This window comes from Orcinus orca, chromosome X (genome assembly GCF_937001465.1).
Source record: "Orcinus orca chromosome X, mOrcOrc1.1, whole genome shotgun sequence".
NCBI classification, from domain to species: domain Eukaryota; kingdom Metazoa; phylum Chordata; class Mammalia; order Artiodactyla; family Delphinidae; genus Orcinus; species Orcinus orca.
In genome coordinates, this window is record NC_064580.1 from 44,124,695 (window position 1) to 44,145,307 (window position 20,613).

The 20,613-nt window shown below is 39.4% G+C and overlaps 1 long non-coding RNA gene across 1 annotated transcript in view; it reads left to right on the forward strand.

The window, feature by feature from the left end:
- Positions 1-3,354: 3,354 nt before the first annotated feature.
- LOC125963017 (uncharacterized) overlaps positions 3,355-20,613 on the forward strand; it is a 29,554-nt gene continuing 12,295 nt past the window's right edge. The window contains exons 1-2 of the long non-coding RNA XR_007474777.1: positions 3,355-3,451; positions 19,196-19,309. This is a non-coding gene — a long non-coding RNA (uncharacterized LOC125963017). The remainder of the gene's footprint in view (positions 3,452-19,195; positions 19,310-20,613) is intronic.

Genomic DNA, 20,613 nt, shown 5'->3' on the forward strand with positions numbered 1-20,613 from the left:
ACTGTCTTTTACAGTTCACCATTTAAAAGTGGTTTTAGGGCTTCCCTGGTGGCACAGTGGTTGAGAGTCCGCCTGCCGATACAGGGGACACGGGTTCATGCCCCGGTCCGGGAAGATCCCACATGCCACGGAGCGGCTGGGCCCGTGAGCCATGGCCGCTGAGCCTGTGCGTCCGGAGCCTGTGCTCCGCAACGGGAGAGGCCACGACAGTGAGAGGCCCGCGTACCGCAAAAAAAAAAAAAAAAAAAAAAGTGGTTTTAAAAATGTATTTATAAGGTCAAGCAACCATAATCACAATCTAAGTTTAGAACAATTTTGTCCTCCCCCTCAAAGAAACTTCATGCCCGTTAGAAGTCAGTCTCTATTCCCCCCCTCCCCAAGGTAACCACTAATCAACTATTTCTATGGATTTGCCTATTCTGGACATTTCATATGAATGGAATCATGCAATGTGTACCTTTTGTGACTGACTTCTCTCACATAGCATAATGTTTTCAAGGTTCACTCACTTTTACAATGTATCAGTTGTTCATTCCTTTCTTTTTCTTTTTTTTTTTTTTTGGCCGCACCACACAGCTTTCCGGATCTTAGTTCCCCAACCAGTGATTGAACCCCTGGCCACCGCAGTGAAAGTGCCGAGTCCTAACCACTGGACCGCCAGGGAATACCTAGTATTTCATTCCTTTTTAAGGCTGAATAATATTCCATTTTATGGATAAACCACATTTAACTCTTCATCATTTGATGGACATTGGGCTTGCATCTACATTTTGGCTATTATTAATAGTGCTGCTATGAACATTCATGTACAAGTTTTTGCATGGACATATATTTTCATTTCTCTTGAATAAAAGAAATGGAATTGATGTGTCATCTAAAACACTTTTCAAACAGCAAAATCTTCTTTTCAAGATACATTTTATGGGAAACCCCAAAATACAAGATAAATTGAAGTCGAGTACTTGAAGTGAGGTTAGTTGGAGTTCCAGAACCCTGCCTGTACTGCCACTTGACAGCCCTGGTGGCCTTGAGATGTCTACCCAGAGCATGAATGGGGAGAGAGGAGGTGGGGGACAGGGTTCCCAGGAACACAACCTCCACATCTGCGCCTTAAAGACTTCCAAGACCTTTCAACAAAATATTTTTTTAATTAATTAATTAATTTTTGGCTGCATTGGGTCTTTGTTGCTGTGCAGGCTTTCTCTAGTTGTGGCGAGCGGGGGCCACTCTTCACTGTGGTGTGCTGGCTTCTCATCATGGTGGCTTCTGTTGTTGCAGAGCACGGGCTCTAGGGCACACGGGCTTCAGTAGTTGTGGCACGCAGGCTCAGCAGTTGTGGCTCATGTACTCTAGAGCGCAGGCTCAGTAGTTGTGGCACACGGGCCTAGTTGCTCCACGGCACGCGGGATCTTCCTGGACCAGGGCTCGAACCTGTGTCCCCTGCATTGGCAGGTGGATTCTTAACCACTGCGCCACCAGGGAAGCCCTCAACAAAATTTTTTTAAAAATGAGTGATTATCAACTAAGCTCAGACCTTGAATCAAGAAGGAACAAAAGCACAAAACAGTTTGGCAATTGCTCTCTGCTTATTTGTGTCTAGGGCACCTCCATGTTTAGTTACCCAAGATGAAACCTTACCCTTCATCTCCTACAGGCCACAAGTCTTGGCTTGAAATGCCTTTCCAGTTTGCTCTTTCCTGTCCAGGCCCAGTTCTACTGTCTGGATCTCTACCTTTGTCTCCTCACTCCGTGATAATCACAGGTCCCTTGTTTGGCTCCCCTGGTTTCCCCTTCTCTGGCCTATTTGCCTGCCTCAGCCAGGCTAAGCTTTGGAACAACATTGCTTTGATTTGGTCTTTACCTTTCTGCCAATGACATGAATTCAATTCAATTCATTCATTCATCAGATATTTATGATGCCCAGAATTTACTGTGCTAGGAGTGCTAGAGGAGTTCTGGATATGCATTAGAGTCCCTGTCTTTCAGTAGGATAGATAAGACAGTTAAAAAATACCCATCTGAGGTGGTATGTGGTAATAGCCATTGGAATGGTACAAGCACAAATATAGTTAGCGATCTTTTCTGGTGGGTGAGATTGGGGATGATTTAGTGACTAGGAAGGCACTGAAGAATTGGTAGAAATTCTTTATATAGAAATGGTAGCAGTGGGACATCTGGTGGAGAGGATGGCATGAGCAAGGGCATAGAAATAGGAAAGCACAGATTCTATTCTGGGAATCATGAGTCAGATAATTAAAGTAGATGAGTAATGAAAGATCAAGTAGTACAGTTATGTAGAACAAAGAGAATGGAAGGCTTTGAAAGCCAGGCTGAGAGGTTTGAATTTTATGTAGTGGACACTGGAGAACAAGTGACCTGGGGTTTCTCTGTTATTATAGCCCCACCCCCCAGCCTATTGTTAGGAGATGCTGTGATGCAGTGAAAGGGTTTTTTCTTTTCTTTTCTTTTTTTAAATTAAATTTTATTTTTTTATTTTTTATTTTTTAAGAGTAGGAAAAAGTTTTATTTGAGCCAAACAGAGGACTGTAGCCCAGAAGCCAGCTTCCCAGATTACCTTGAGAAACTGCTCTGAAGAAGCATGGTTTTCAGCACAGTTTTATATCTTGTCAGAAGAAAGAACATTAAACAAGTCAGGGACACATTTCTTCAAGGTTTCAAAAAAACAAACATACCAGCACATACATAACTAATCAGTATGGCCTTGGCACCTAGTAAGAGAATCTTTTTTTTTTAAATTTAATTTAATTAATTTATTTTTTATATAGCAGGTTCTTATTAGTCATCAATTTTATACACATCACTGTATATATGTCAATCACAATCGCCCAATTCATCACACCACCACCACCACCACCCCGCCGCTTTCCCCCCTTGGTGTCCATACGTTTCTTCTCCATACCTGTGTCTCAATTTCTGCACTGCAAACTGGTTCATCTGTACCATTTTTCTAGGTTCCACATATATGCTTTAATACACGATATTTGTTTTTCTCTTTCTGATTTACTTCACTCTGTATGACAGTCTCTAGATCCATCCATGTCTCAACAAATGACCCAATTTCATCCCTTTTTATGGCTGAGTAATATTCCATTTTATATATGTACCACTTCTTCTTTATCCATTCGTCTGTCGATGGACATTTAGGTTGCTTCCATGACCTGGCTATTGTAAATAGTGCTGCAATGAACATTGGGGGGCATGTGTCTTTTTGAATTATGGTTTTCTCTGGGTATATGCCCAGGAGTGGGATTGCTGCATCATATGGTAATTCTATTTTTAGTTTTTTAAAAAACTTCCATACTGTTCTGCATAGTGGCTGTATCAAGTTACATTCCGACCAACAGTGCAAGAGGGTTCCCTTTTCTCCACACCCTCTCCAGCATTTGTTGTTTGTAGATTTTCTGTTGATGCCCATTCTAACTGGTGTGAGGTGATACCTCATGGTAGTTTTGATTTGCATTTCTCTAATAATTAGTGATGTTGACAGCTTTTCATGTGCTCCTTGGCCATCTGTATGTCTTCTTTGGAGAAATGTCTATTTAGGTCTTCTGCCCAATTTTGGATTGGGTTGTTTGTTTTTTTAATATTGAGCTGCATGAGCTGTTTATATATTTTGGAGATTAATCCTTTGTCCATTGATTTGTTTGCAAATATTTTCTCCCATTCTGAGGGTTGTCTTTTCATCTAGTTTATAGTTTCCTTTGCTGTGCAAAAGCTTTGAAGTTTCATTAGGTCCCATTTGTTGATTTTTGTTTTTATTTCCATTACTCTAGGAGGTGGATCAAAAAAGACCTTGCTGTGATTTATGTCAAAGAGTGTTCTTCCTATGTTTTCCTCTAAGAGTTTTATAGTGTCTGGTCTTCCATTTAGGTCTCTAATCCATTTTGAGTTTATTTTTGTGTATGGTGTTAAGGAGTGTTCTAATTTCATTCTTTTACATGTAGCTGTCCAGTTTTCCCAGCACCACTTATTGAAGAGACTGTCTTTTCTCCATTGTATATCCTTGTCTCCTTTGTCATAGATTAGTTGACCATAGGTGCGTGGGTTTATCTCTGGGCTTTCTGTCTTGTTCCATTGATCTATGTTTCTGTTTTTGTGCCAATACCATTTGTCTTGATTACTGTAGCTTTGTAGTATAGTCTGAAGTCAGGGAGTCTGATTCCTCCAGCTCCTTTTTTTCGCTCAAGACTGCTTTGGCTCTTCAGAGTCTTTTGTGTCTCCATACAAATTTTAAGATTTTTGTTCTAGTTCCGTAAAAAATGCCATTGGTAGTTTGATAGGGATTGTATAGAATCTGTAGATTGCTTTGGGTAGTATAGTCATTTTCACTATATTGATTCTTCTAATCCAAGAACATGGTGTATCTCTCCATCTGTTGGTATCATCTTTAATTTCTTTCATCAGTGTCTTATACTTTTCTGCATACAGGTCTTTTGTCTCCCTAGGTAGGTTTATTCCTAGGTATTTTATTCTTTTTGTTGCAATGGTAAATGGGAGTTTTTCCTTAATTTCTCTTTCAGATTGTTCATCATTAGTGTATAGGAATGCAAGAGATTTCTGTGCATTAATTTTGTATCCTGCAACTTTACCAAATTCATTGATTAGCTCTAGTAGTTTGCTGGTGGCCTCTATCGCGTTCTGTATGTATACTATCATGTCATCTGCAAACAGTGACAGTTTTACTTCTTATTTTCCAATTTGTATTCCTTTTATTTCTTTTTCTTCTCTGATTGCCATGACTAGGACTTCCAAGACTATGTTGAATAGTAGTGGCGACAGTGGATATCCTTGTCTTTTTCCTGATCGTAGAGGAAATGCTTTCCATTTTTCACCATTGAGAATGATGTTTGCTGTGGGTTTGTTGTATATGGCCTTTATTATGTTGATGTAGGTTCCCTCTATGCCCGCTTTCTGGAGAGTTGTTCATAAATGGGTGTTGAAATTTTCCAGAAGCTTTTTTGGCCTCTCTTGAGATGATTCTATGGTTTTTATTCTTCAGTTTGTTAATACAGTATATCACCTTGATTGATTTGCGTACATTGAAGAATCCTTGCATCCTTGGGATAAATCCCACTTGATTATGGTGTATGATCCTTTTAATGTGTTGTTGGATTCTGTTTGCTAGTATTTTGTTCACGATTTTTGCATCTGTATTCATCAGTGATATTGGTCTGTAATTTTCTTTTTTTGTAGTATCTTTGTCTGGTTTTGGTATCAGGGTGATGGTGGCCTCATAGAATGAGTTTGGGAGTGTTCCTTCCTCTGCAATTTTTTGGAAGAGTTTGAGAAGGATGGGTGTTAGATCTTCTCTAAATGTTTGATAGAATTCGCCTGTGAAGCCAACTGGTCCTGGACTTTTGTTGGTTGGAAGATTTTAATCACAGTTTCAATTTCATTACTTGTGATTGGTCTGTTCATATTTTCTATTTCTTCCTGGTTCAGTCTTAGAAGATTATACCTTTCTAAGAATTTTTCCATTTCTTCCAGGTTGTCCATTTTATTGGCATAGAGTTGCTTGTAGTAGTCTCTTAGGATGCTTTGTATTTCTGCATTGTCTGTTGTAACTTCTTTTTCATTTCTAATTTTATTGTTTGGAGTCCTCTCCCTCTTTTTCTTGATGAGTCTGGCTAATGGTTTATCAATTTTGCTTATCTTGTTAAAGAACCAGCTTTTAGTTTTATTGATCTTTGCTATTGTTTTCTTTGTTTCTATTTCATTTATTTCTGCTCTGATCTTTATGATTTCTTTCCTTCTGCTAACTTTGGGTTTTGTTTGTTCTTCTTTCTCTAGTTCCTTTAGGCATAAAGTTAGACTGTTTATTTGAGATTTTTCTTGTTTCTTGAGGTAGGCTTGTATAGCTATAAACTTCCCTCTTAGAACTGCTTTTGCTGTGTCCCATAGGTTTTGGATCGTCGTGTTTTCATTGTCATTTGTCTCTAGGTATTTTTTGATTTCCTCTTTGATTTCTTCAGTGATCTTTTGGTTATTTGGTAAACTATTATGTAGCCTCCATGTGTTTGTGTTTTTTATGTTTTTTTCCATGTAGTTGATTTGTAATCTCATAGCCTTGTGGTCAGAAAAGATGCTTGATATGATTTCAATTTTCTTAAATTTACTGAGGCTTGATTTGTGACTCAAGATGTGATCTATCCTGGAAAATGTTCTATGTGCACTTGAGAAGAAAGTGTAATCTACTGTTTTTGGATGGAATGTCCTATAAATATCAATTAAATCTGTCTGGTCTTTCGTGTCATTTAAAGCTTCTGTTTCCTTATTTAGTTTCATTTTGGATGATCTGTTCATTGGTGTAAGTGAGGTGTTAAAAGTCCCCCACTAATATTGTGTTACTGTTGATTTCCTCTTTTGTAGCTGTTAGCAATTGCCTTATGTATTGAGGTGCTCCTATGTTGAATGTATATATATTTATAATTGTTATATCTTCTTCTTGGATTGACCCCTTAATCATTATGTAGTTTCCTTCCTTGTCTCTTGTAACATTCTTTATTTTAAAGTCTATTTTATCTGATATGAGTATTGCTACTCCAGCTTTCTTTTGATTTCCATTTGCATGGAATATCTTTTTCCATCCCCTCACTTTCAGTCTGAATGTGTCCCTAGATCTGAGGTGTGTCTTTTGTAGACAGCATATATATGGGTCTTGTTTTTGTATCCATTCAGCAAGCCTGTGACTTTTGGTTGGAGCATTTAACCCATTCACGTTTAAGGTAATTATCGATATGTATGTTCCTATGACCATTTTCTTACTGTTTTGGGTTTGTTTTTGTAGGTCCTTTTCTTCCCTTGGGTTTCCCACTTAGGGAAGTTCCTTTAGCATTTGTTGCAGAGCTGGTTTGGTGGTGCCGAATTCTCTCAGCTTTTGCTTGTCTGTAAAGCTTTTGCTTTCTCCATCGAATCTGAATGAGATCCTTTCCAGGTAGAGTAATCTTGGTTGTAGTTTCTTCCCTTTCATCACTTTAAGTATATCCTGCCACTCCCTTCTGGCTTGTAGAGTTTCTGCTGAGAAATCAGCTGTTAACCTTATGGGAGTTCCCTTGTATGTTATTTCTCATTTTTCCCTTGCTGCTTTTAATAACTTTTCTTTGTCTTTAATTTTTGCCAGTTTGATTACTATATGTCTCAGCGTGTTTCTCCTTGGGTTATCCTATGGGACTCTCTGTGCTTCCTGGACTTGGGTGGCTATTTCCTTTCTCATGTTAGGGAAGTTTTTGACTATAATCTCTTCAAATATTTTCTTGGGTCCTTTCTCTCTCTCTCCTCCTTCTGGGATCCCTATAATGCACATGTTGTTGCATTTAATGTTGTCCCAGAGGTCTCTTAGGCTGTCTTCATTTCTTTTCATTCTTTTTTCTTTATTCTGTTCCGCAGCAGTGAATTCTACCATTCTGTCTTCCAGGTCATTTATCCATTCTTCTGCCTCAGTTATTCTGCTATTGATTCCTTGTAGTGTAGTTTTCATTTCAGTTATTATATTGTTCATCTCTGTTTGTTTGTTCTTTAATCCTTCTTGGTCTTTGTTAAACATTTGTTGCATCTTCTCTATCTTTGCCTGCATTCTTTTTCCAAGGTCCTGGATCATCTTCACTATCATTATTCTGAATTCTTTTTCTGGAAGGTTGCCAATCTGCACTTCATTTAGTTGTTTTTCTGGGGTTTTATCTTGTTCCTTCATCTGGTATATAGCCCTCTGCCTTTTCATCTTGTCTCTCTTTCTGTGAATGTGGTTTTTGTTCCACAGGCTGCAGGACTGTAGTTCTTCTTGCTTCTGCTGTCTGCCCTCTGGTGGATGAGGCTATCTAAGAGGCTTATACAAGTTTCCTGATGGGAAGGACTGGTGATGGGTAGAGCTGACTGTTGCTCTGGTGGGCAGAGCTCAGTAAAGCTTTAATCCCCTTGACTGCTGATGGGTGAGGCTGGCTTCCATCCCTGTTGGTTGTTTGGCCTGAGGCAACCCAACACTGGAGCCTACCTGGGCTCTTTGGTGGGGCTAATGGAGGACTCTGGGAGAGCTCACGCCAAGGAGTACTTCCCAGAACTTCCGCTGTCAGTGTCCTTGTCACCACGGTGAGCGATAGCCACACCCTGCCTCTGTAGGAACCCCCCCAGCACTAGCAGGTAGGTCTGGTTCAGTCTCCCCTGGGGTCACTGCTCCTTCCTGTGGGTCCTGATGTGCACACTACTTTGTGTGTGCCATCCAAGAGTGGAGTCTGTTTTTCCCAGTTCTGTCGAAGTCCTGCAATGAAATCCCAGTAGCCTTCAAAGTCTGATTCTCTAGGAATTCCTCCTCCCATTGCCGGACCCCCAGGTTGGGAAGCCTGATGTGGGGCTCAGAACCTTCACTCCAGTGGGTGGACTTCTGTGGTATAAGTGTTTTCCAGTCTGTGAGTCACCTACCCAGCAGTTATGGGATTTGATTTTACTGTGATTGCGCCCCTCCTACCGTCTCATTGTGACTTCTCCTTTGTCTTTGGATGTGGGTATCTTTTTGGTGAGTTCCAGTGTCTTCCTGTCGATGACTGTCCAGCAGCTAGTTGTGATTCTGGTGTTCTTGCCAGAGGGAGTGAGAGCACGTCCTTCTACTCCGCCATCTTGGTTCCAATCTTAAATTTTATTTATTTATTTATTTTATACAACAGGTTCTTATCAGTTATCTACTCTATACATATCAGTGTATGTATGTCAATCCCAATCTCCCAATTCATCCCACCATCACCACCCTCTTTTTTTAAAAATTTTATTTATTTATTTATTTTTATACAGCAGGTTCAGTGAGAGGATGTTGACGAGAAGTTTGGAGGAACCCATGAACTTTTGTCATGAACTCCCATCATAATTTCTTACAGTTCCTTTATCTCTTTGGTCCTGGTTTTCCTTGTTAATAAGTCAAAGGCTATTGGACAAAATGATCTTCCCAGCATCTCTACTTCTGACAGTAAGCATGGACCAAGAAGCCCTGATGCTACTTGAAGAGTTGAGGCTAACGGCTGTGGGAAGATGGCGAGGATCATCTGTGGGATTTCCATGGAGAAATGAGTCCTTTGGAAACACTAGAAAATAAAACATTTCTCTATACTATATCCAGGTTCCCTGTTGCACATCTTTTTCTTTTTAGTGGCTTCCTTTCCACCTTCAATCTAGAAGGCTGTAAAATTCTTCAGGGATGAAGCACATGTGCTTTGCTTCATCTTCGTACCCCTAGGGTATAGCACAGTGCCTGGCCCTTAGCGTCTCAGTAAGACTCTGCTATATGAATAATTTCTTCCAGCCTCCATCAAAATCCACTCTCAAGAAGGAAATATGTAAGCAAATTCATACTAAGGTATAAATGGCTGATAACCATTTAAATGATGGCCCATATACTAATAGGAATTTTTCTTATAAGGAATGAAATAACCCTTTGCTAAAAACAAAATCCAGTTCTAATAGTGGCATACATAGAACTGAAGGAGGTGTCAGGATGGTTGCAGTGACATTTCCAGCTGGCTTTCTAGTCACTATTATCATTTTCTCCTAAAAGGACCCCTCAATTCCCACCTCAAGGCTAAATCTTGCCTCATTCTCTATAACAAACACTGTCTGTTCGCAGTGAAAACTTCTGGAGCCCTGCTTTAACATTCTGGACTCAGCGTTGGGCTCTGCTTGCTTCTAAATTGGTTCTGGGTCTTTCTAGTCCATTTCACAGAACTAGACTTTTGTCTCGCTTCTTCAGCCTGAATATCTACCATGACGATATGTCTTCTCCCCTGGATGCTCTCAGATTAGAACTCTGTGTTTGTCTCTTTCCAGTATGTCCTAACATCTTTTCCCAATCTGATTGCCCATGAGGTCAAGTTTTGGCTTCTGTAGCTAGTTTAGTACCCGAAGTCTTGCTCTCTGTTGTGCCCTCCCTTCATTCAAGCACTATGCCTAAGAGGGAGGTGGATGCCTGTTGGCCAGTTTAGGTCACAGGAGGCCCAGCCCTGTGGTCAGGAGGGGCAGATGGTTTCAGCTCCAACCAAACTGCAAGGATGATGGGTTCTCTGCAGAATAAAGGGGTTCCCATACCAGAGCAGGACAAAGAGAGTCTGAGCTAGAACAATCACAGTCAGATATCCATTTTAGGGATCAGGTGAGTAAAGGGGCTGTATTACATATTTGCCTAGATCCCCAACACCTTTTTGCTCACTTCAGTGAGAATGTAAAGGTAAGAGTTGGGGCAGGAGTGGTGGTAAGGAATCATGCTGGGTCACATCTCCGTGTGAAAGAGTTTGTTCCAAATGTTCCCCTTGTGCTCCTCTTGACCCAGGTCATAGAACACTTTGGAGAGCAAGTCAGAAAGCCTAAAATGGGAGAGTCTCAAAATAGGGCAGAGAGGAGTATCAAGAGCCAGGGAGATACTCCCAGCCTGCTCTACAGCATGACCCTAGGCCAAGGGCCAGCCTGAGGATTACCATGTCTGCATGCCAATGGACGCTAGGTTCTGGCACTCATCTCCGAGCAGCCGAGCATGTGTGGGGGTCTTTCCTTCCCTGTTTATCTGCTTCCTCTCTCCTGAGTGCCTTTCCACTCGAAGAGCTATCCACAGCGTTTTCCTCAGAAGGCTCCTCTCTCCTCGGGCAAGGTGGCTTTGTCCCCTTGACCCCACAGAGTAGGCTCTCCAAGGACAGTTGTGCTTAACACATCTGGACAGAATTCACAATGACACCTTGACAAATGATGCCATTTCACTGAAAAGCATTGTCTTTATGCCAACCTAAGGGCAGAAATGAAACTCTAAACCAACACAAGCACATTCCAAGTCAGTAGTATCATGAAAAAGGACCGTATCATAAAACATTTGTGTATTGTAGCTTAAATTCAACCACAGTAGGTCGTTTTAGCTGTTTCCAGGGGACAGGTTTGGCATAACAAGAAGCTGAATACTCTCTTCTCTTCCCATCTCTTCTCTTCCCACCAGAAGCGCCGTCCCCACCAGTTTCTAAGAGCCAACCTGTCATTAGCTTCAGCAAATGAATAATGATCCTCAGTGGCTGTGATCACTTCAAGGTTTTCCTCTGATCGTATCCTTCCTAGTCTTTGAAAATCATAATTACCCCTCTTGTGTGCGTTGCTTAATGCCTATGACTTTGCAATTAGTGTTGAAGGAAGGGACCATCACACCTATGCATCCATCAAGCTGTCAGCAAGTATGTCTCTCCAGGCTCCTTTAATACCTTCTGTCAAAGAGCTTCTTGCTTTATTTCACAGGTGCTTCTCTGCTTTTTCATGTACCAGCTCCATTCTTGGCCAGGCTCTATAAAACAGCAATTTGAGTGTAAGAAATACTGCTCACCAGAAAGCTCTTCTTGGTCACAATGCACATATTTCCCTTTCCTCAGCCCCTCACCCTTGGTCTCCCCAGACAAACTCTTGTTCCCTCCTCAAACTCTGTGGCCTGGCTTTAGCCACCAGTAGCTGAGACTGTGTCAGCAGTTAGACTGACATTTTCCCCACCTCTGGCATTCAGTTGTAACAGTGATCTCTGTCTCCAAATTAATGACCTGCTGTTGTCGGAACCAGAATCCTTCTGAACGGTGGGGTTTCTCCTGCCTTGATGTTGGGACATTCACAAGTACCCCTCAAGAAAAATGGAATGATGTTTACTATGTGTTTCTGTCTGTTCTGCAGGGGAACAGCTTCTCAGTGACTCTTAAAGCCTGGTGTCTTAGAAGCAAAAATCTAGACCGACAGGAGGAGCCTGTTGAATGCTAAAGAATTTGGAGACTCCTGTCTCTGATTCAGATGCCTTTCTGTCAAAAGCTCAGACCCTATATGTGTGTGTGTGTGTGTGTATACACACATACACATACATACACATATACACAATGGAATATCACTCAGCCATAAAAAAGAATGAAATAATGCCATTTGCAGCAACATGGATGCAAGTAGAGATTATCACACTAAGTGAAGTAATTCAGAAAGAGAAATACAAATACCATATGATATCACTTTTATGTGGAATCTAAAATATGACACGAACTTATCCACGAAACAGAAACAGACTCACAGACATAGAGAAGAGACTTGTGGTTGCCAAGGGGGATGGGGGAGGGGGGAGAGATGGAGTGGGAGTTTGGGATTAGCAGATGCAAACTATTATACATAGAATGGATAAACAACAAGGTCCTTTTGTATAGCATAGGGAATGATATTCAATATCCTGTGCTAAACCATAATGGAAAGAATATGAAAAAGAATGTATATATATGTATAACTGAATCACTTTGCTGTACAGCAGAAATTAACACAGCATTGTAAATCAACTATACTTCAATAAAATTTAAAAAAAAGCTCAGACCCTAAATCCTTCATCAATCCCAAGCTGCTCTAATCATCCAAGCTTGCAATTATGATACTTTTTATTATTTTTTTTGTTTTTGTGGATTTATTGTACAAATTAAGCACTGATAAATATTTATAAGACATGGACTAACAAATAGTATTTTATCCTCTTTATTCTAGGTTATTATAATTTTACAATCATATCTTTATTTTTAGACTTCATGGGATAGTATAACAAAAATAAATTCTGGCAATGAAAATGAGCTGTGTTTCAAACCTCCATATGCAAACTACCATACCTCCTTCCAACTGTGAATAAGAAATGTTATATTATGCATGAAGCCTTTCATATAATGTTTTGATATAGTTACAATTCAGGTATTCATAACTATGTAAAGCACTTATTAAAATTGTGAGGGTCTCCTAGGAACTGAATCTGGGGAAGGATAGGATGGGGGGACACACACAGTGAGAAGATTTCCCCTTTTGGCATCACTACAATTATGATACTTTTGAATTCTTCTTTAGCCCATTTATTCCCAGCTACTACAGAACAATGGCATGACTCCTGTTCTTCATAGGGGAAATTTAGGCACCCAGCAAGCATCAGGCAGATGTGGGAACAGAGCAAACTTTGTGAATTGCAGGCTAACTTCTGTCTTGCCACCTCTGTGTGTGGATGAGGCCAATGGACCTCGGCAGAGATATTGAGACAGGGCTGGCTAATGTTGGACAAGCATTTGAAGAGAAGGTGGTGGTTGGTACATGCACACCTCCTTGTGAGGTCCTCCCCCATTTCCTGGGGCTCCCTCCTTCTGTCTCCTGAAGCACCCCTGATACAATCCAACATGCCCTCAGGGCAGGAAATGACCTAACAAAATGAGCTGGATAAAGCTATAGCTGGAAAGCAATTGCTTAAGGATTTTCCCCACTGAGGGATATTTACAAGACCAAAAAGACTTTTCTGGGGATGTATTTCTTAAAGTTAAAAAAAGTTATTTTGAAATAATTATATACTTAGAGGAAATTGCAAAAATAGTACAAGTTCATCCTTCACCCAGCTTCCCCCAATATCACAGCTGTAGTATAATATCAAAATTAGGAAACTGACATTGGTACATTACTCTTAATTAGACTACGGACCACATTCAGTTTTTAGCATTCAGTTTTCACCATTAAAAAAACCCTGTGTGTGTGTGTGTGTGTGTGTGTGTGTGTGTGTGTGTGTGGTTCTGTGCCACTACCACAAGCAAGATACAGAAGTGGTTCCCATCACCACAAAAGAACCACCTAATATTACCTCTTTGTACGTATTCACTCTACCCCCAACTCTTCTCCAGACTGGCTGCACCATTTTACATTCCCACTAGCAATGTGCAGAGATCCAATTTGTCTGTGTCCTCACCAGCATTTGTTATTTATCACTATTTTTTATTTCAACTGATATCTCATTGCAGTCTTAATTTACATTTCCCTAATGGCTAGTGGTGTTGAATATCTTTTCAGACACTTATTTGCCATCCATATCTCCTCTTTGGTGAAATGAATGTTCATGTCTTTTGCCCAGTTTCTAGTTGGATTGTTTCCTTTTTTTTATTGTTGAGTTCTGAGAGTTCTTTATATATTCTAGATATAAGGCCTTCACTGGGTATGTGGCTGGCAAATATTTTCTTCCAGTCTGTAACTTGTCGTTTCATCTTCTTAACAGTCTTTCAATGAAACAAATGTCTTTAATTTTGATAAAGTCCAATTCATCAATTTTTCCTTTTAAGGACTGTGCTTTTCACGTCAAGTATAAGAACTCTTCACCTAGTCCTAGGTCCCTAAGAGTTTTTCCTATATTTTGTTTCTAAAAGTTTTAGAGTTTTACATTTTACATTCACTCCTTGATCCATTTTGAGTTGATTTTTGTAAGGTTTCAGGTTTAGGTCAAGGTTCATTTTTTTGCTTATGAATATCTAATTGCTCCAGCACCATTTGTTGAAAAGGCTATCCTTCCTCCATTGGATTGCTTTTGCATCTTTGTCAAAAATCAGCTGGCTGTATTTGTGTGAGTCTATATGAGATTTTGATTTTGTTCCATTGATCTATGCCCATCTCCCTGCTAAGACAATAACTACCTTGATTACTGCAGCTATATAGTAAGCCATCAGGTATGATCCCTCCCAATTTACTCTTCTTTTTAAAGATTATTTTAATTTAATATTTAAAAAATTAAAAATTAGGTATGTCTTATTTAAAATTTTATTTTAATATTGCTATTCTAGGGCTTGTACCTTTCCATATACATTTTAGAATAAGCTTGTTTGTGTCTACAAAAGAACTTCAGTAGGAATTGCATTAAACCTATAGATCTATTTGGAGAGAATTGACATCTACAATATTCTCAGTCTTCCAACCTATGAACATATGTTTCTCCATTTATTTAGGCCTTTGATTTCTCTCAGCAGCGTTTTGTAATTTTCAGCATACAGATCCTGTACATGCTTTTAGGTTTATATCTATTTAATTTTCTTTAGCACACACCATAAATGGTATTTAAATATATATATATATATATATATATATATATATATATATAAATTTATTTACTTATGGCTGTGTTGGGTCTTCATTGCTGCCCGTGGGCTTTCTCTAGTTGAGGCGATCAGGGGCTACTCTTCATTGTGGTGCATGGGCTTCTCATTGTGGTGGCTTCTCTTGTTGCGGAGTTCAGGCTGTAGGCACGCGGCCTTCAGTAGTTGTGGCATGCAGGCTCAGTAGTTGTGGTGCACGGGCTTAGTTGCTCCGCGGCATGTGGGATCTTCCCGGACCAGGGATTGAACCCATGTCCCCTGCATTGGCAGGCAGATTCTTAACCACTGTGCCACCAGAGAAGGCCCTGGTATTGTGTTTTAAATTTTTGTTTCCACAAGTATGTTGTTAACATATAGAAATGCGATTGATTTTTAAGTGTTGATCTTATATTCTGAAACCTTGCTGAACTCATAAGTTCTAGGAGGGTTTTGTTTTGTTTTAGATTCCTTGGGATTTCGTACAGTATAGATATCTGCAAATAGGGACAGTTTTATTTTTTCTTTTAAAAAATATGTATCTCTTTTATTTATTCTATTTTTTGGGTGTTATTTCACTGGCTAGAACTTCCAGAAGAATGTTGAATGAGAGTGGTGAGATGCATACATCCTTGCCTTGTTCCCGATCTTAGAGGGGAAGCATTCAGTCTTTCACAATTAAATAAAATATTAACTGTAAGTTTTTGTAAGTACTGTTTACCAAGCTGAGGAAATTTCCTTCTATTTCTAGTTTTTTTGAGGGTTTTTTTTTTAAATCATGAATGAATGTTGGATTTTGCAGATGCTTTTTCTGCCTCAATATCTCTTCTTGGTGAACTGATCCTTTTATCATTATGTAATATCCCTCTTTGTTTCTAGTAATTTTCTTTGCTCTGGAGTCTAATGTTAATATAGTCAGTTCTGCTTTTTAAAAAGACATAATGTGTTGTACATATTTTTCCATTCTTTTACTTTTCTGTGGTTGTATTCGAAGTGAGTTTCTTGTAGATAGGATATGGTTTGATTAAATTTTTTAATCCACTTTGCTAATCTGTCTTTCAATTGGTGAACTTAAACTGTTTATATTTAAGGTAATTACTGATAGGTTAGGGCTTAAGTCTGCCATTTTATTATATTTACATAGTCATAAATATGTCAACACCGAATATTGCTTTAGCCCCAAACCATGTAATACCTATGCTGGGAAGGTGGAAGAGAAACTTTTGTGTGCAGAATGCTGGAAGAGGAGAGTTAGATCATTGTCTTCTGTAGTAGGAAGTCAACTCACAATAAATAAAATTGAAAATAAATAAGAAATATCAGTATAATGATAAAAGATGTAAATAATTTAAGGGAATAGTTAAAAGGGTTGAATATGGGGCGTCCATGGTGGCACAGTGGTTAAGAATCCACCTGCCAATGCAGGGGACACTGTTTCAAGCCCTGGTCCGGGAAGATCCCACATGCTGTGGAGCAACTAAGCCCGTGCCCAACAACTCCTGAGCCTGTGTACCACAACTACTGAGGACCACGTGCATAGAACCCATGCTCCACAAGAGAAGCCACCACAATGAGAAGCCTGCACACCGCAATGAAGAGCAGCCCCTGCTCGCCTCAACTAGAGAAAGCCCGTGCGCAGCAACAAAGACCCAATGAAGCCAAAAATAAATAAATAAATTAATTAATTTTTTAAAAAAGAGTTGAATGTGGTTGCCTCTGGGGAATGAGGATCAGGGATGGGAAGGGGTAGAGCAAGAAATTTCTTTCTTAAAAAGCTTTGTAGTAAGTACCATTTGACTTTTAGAACTTTATATTGCTTGATAAAAATATAATTAGTAAATCTAAATTTAAGAAATACTCAAGTCTTTCTTAGTGCAGTTTTCATCAACCCTAGCTGCCCACTGGAGTTGCCCAGGGGAACTTTTTAAAAATATGAATTTTCAGGCCCCAACCTACACCAATTAATTGGGTCTGGGGTTCAGGCATCAATATTCAAAAATTATTTCCCAGGTTATTTGAATGTGTATCTAGGGTTGAGGATGGCTGGTTTAGAACATATATTAACAGTAGACCTTTGGTAAAATGTTAGCGGCAGTGAGAAAGGTAAAACACGAAGCTCTTATCATCTTCAAGTCAACCCATTTATTGGAGATTGGTAGATCATACACTTTTGGGAAACCTTGCTTGAGAGAAATCAAACACAAGCTTGTAGATGGTGAATCAAACACATATTTGTAGATGGTGAAGCAGAGAGAGCTAAAGGGCATTAGAACTGCAATTTTGGGCCTCTGGGTTTAATTCATGTGATTAAAACTAAACAGAGGCTATGACAATTACATTTTCTCAGTCCATAGAGGAAAGCAGAAGAGAAGGAAAGAAGAAAACATAATTCCTAAATTTAGGGTATTTTATAGTCCTTACAATATGACCTGATATAGGTTATTGTACAAAGTGGCCCATGATACATTCTCAACTCCTCTATTTGGGCCTCCATCTCCTTTTGGCAGTCATAATTAATGGACTAAGATACCAAGATAGAAGACATTGAAGCTGTGTCTGCAGATGAATATGGGACAATGACAAGAAACACGGAGAAGGTCCATTTTGTACAGGTGTCCAGAAGGATGTACATTCAGGAAGGCTTCAAAAGTTAAAAGATATGCTTCACTCATCACAAGAGGTAACTAGAAAATGTGCCCCTAAAGGGAATTATAGGATTTTTAAAAACTGTACAATTTATTAGGCTTTTTTTTAGTATATTCACAAAGTTGTACTACCATCACTACTACCTAATTGTAGAACATTTTCATCCTCCTCTAAAGAAACCCAGTACCCATTAACAGTTATTTCCCCTTCTCCCCTCCTCCTAGGCCCTGGCAATCACTCATGTATTTTCTGCCTCTATGGATTTGCTTATTTTGGTCATTTCATATAAATGGAATCATAAAATATGTAGTCCTTTGTGCCTGGCTTCTTTCACTTTGCATAATGTTTTCAAGGTTCACCCATGTTGTGCCATGTATTAGTACTTCATTCTTTATTATGGCTGAATAATATAACGATATATGACATTCTGTTTACCCATTCACCAGCTGATGGATATTTAGGCTATTTCCACTTTTTTTTTAGTGATTAATTGAAACTCATTTATTGGTTCTGAGGAAAAAATGTGATATTTTTCTCCATTTAAATAATCATTTTTGTTTCTGCTATGGTTTTTGTTACAGATGTATTTTTTTAAAAATATCTTTATTGGAGTATAATTGGTTTACATTGTTGTGTTAGTTGCTGCCGTATAACAAAGTGAATCAGCTATACGTATACATCTATCCCCATATCCCCTCCCTCTTGCGTCTCCCTCCCACCCTCCCTATCCCACCCCTCTAGCTGGTCACAAAGCACCAAGCTGATCTCCCTGTGCTATGCAATTGCTTCCCACTAGCTATCTATTTTACATTTGGTAGTGTATATATGTCCATGCCACTCTCTCACTTCGTCTCAGCTTACCCTTCCCCCTCCCTGTGTCTTCAAGTCCATTCTCTATGTCTGCGTCTTTATTCCTGTCCTGACCCTAGGTTCTTCAGAACCGTTTTTCTTTTTTTTATAGATTCCATATATGTGTTAGCATATGGTATTTGTTTTTCTCTTTCTGACTAACTTCACTCTGTATGACAGACTCTAGGTCCATCCACCTCACTACAAATAACTCAATTTCATTTCTTTTTATGGCTGAGTAATATTCCATTCTATATATGTGCCACATCTTCTTTATCCATACATCTGTTGATGGACACTTAGGTTGCTTCCATGACCTGGCTATTGTAAATAGTGCTGCAATGAACATTGTGGTACATGACTCTTTTTGAATTATGGTTTTCTCAGGGTATATGCCCAGTAGTGGGATTGCTGGGTCGTATGGTAGTTCTATTTTTAGTTTTTAAGGAACCTCCATACTGTTCTCGATAGTGGCTGTATCAATTTACATTCCCACCAACAGTGCAACAGGGTTCCCTTTTCTCCACACCCTCTCTAGCATTTATTGTTTGTAGATTTTTTTTTTTTTTTCAGTATGAGGGCCTCTCACTGTTGTGGCCTCTCCCATTGCGGAGCACAGGCTCCGGACGCGCAGGCCCAGCGGCCATGGCTCACGGGCCTAGCCGCTCCGCGGCATGTGGGATCCTCCCGGACCAGGGCACGAACCCGTGTCCCCTGCATCGGCAGGCGGACTCTCAACCACTGCGCCACCAGGGAAGCCCCTGTTTGTAGATTTTTTGATGATGGCCACTCTGATCATGTGTGAGGTGATACCTCATTGTAGTTTTGATTTGCATTTCTCTAATGATTAGTGATGTTGAACATCCTTTCATGTGTTTGTTGGCAATCTGTATATCTTCTTTGGAGAAATATCTATTTAGGTCTGCCCATTTTTGATTGAGTTGTTTGTTTTTTGATATTGAGCTGCATGAGCTGCTTGTAAATTTTGGAGATTAATCCTCTGTCAGTTGCATCATTTGCAAATATTTTTCTCCCATTTTGAGGGTTGTCTTTTCGTCTTGTTTATGGTTTCCTATGCTGTGTAAAAGCTTTTAAGTTTCATTAAGTCATTTCTGTTTTTATTTCCATTTCTCTAGGAGGTGGGTCAAAAAGGATCTTGCTGTGATTTATGTCATAGAGTGTTCTGCCTATGTTTTCCTATAAGAGTTTTATAGTGCCTGGCCTTACATTTAGGTCTTTAATCCATTTTTAGTTTATTTTTGTGTATGGTGTTAGGGAGTGTTCTAATTTCATTCTTTTACATGTAGCTGTCCAGTTTTCCCAGCACCACTTATTGAAGAGACTGTCTTTTCTCCAGTGTGTATTCTTGCCTCCTATATCAAAGATAAGGTGACCATATGTGCGTGGGTTTATCTCTGGGCTTTCTACCCTATTCCATTGATCTATATTCCTGTTTTTGTGCCAGTACCTTTCTACCTTGATTACTTTAGCTTTGTGGTATAGTCTGAAGTCAGGGAGCCTGATTCCTCCAGCTCCGTTTTTCTTTCTTAAGATTGCTTTGGCTATTTGGGGTCTTTTGTGTTTCTATACAAATTGTGAAATTTTTTGTTCTAGTTCTGTGAAAAATGCCATTGGTAGTTTGATAGGAATTGCATTGAATCTGTAGATTGCTTTGGGTAGTAGAGTCATCTTCACAATGTTGATTCTTCCAATCCAAGAACATGGTATATCTGTCCATCTGTTTGTATCATCTTTAATTTCTTGCATCAGTGTCTTATAGTTTTCTGCATACCGGTCTTTTGTCTCCTTAGATAGGTTTATTCCTGGGTATTTTATTCTTTTTGTTGCAGTGGTAAATGTGAGTGCTTCCTTAATTTCTCTTTCATATTTTTCGCAGTGTATAGGATTGCAAGAGATTTCTGTGCATTAATTTTGTATCCTGCTACTTTACCAAATTCATTGATTAGCTCTAGTAGTTTTCTGGTACCATCTGTAGGATTCTCTATGTATAGTATCATGTCATCTGCAAACAGGGACAGCTTTACTTCTTTTCCGATTCGGAGTCCTTTTATTTCTTTTTCTTCTCTGATTGCTGTGGCTAAAACTTCCAAAACTGTGTTGAATAAGAGTGGTGAGAGTGGGCAACCTTGTCTTGTTCCTGATCTTAGAGGAAATGGTTTCAGTTTTTCACCATTGAGGATGATGTTGGCTGTGTGTTTGTCAT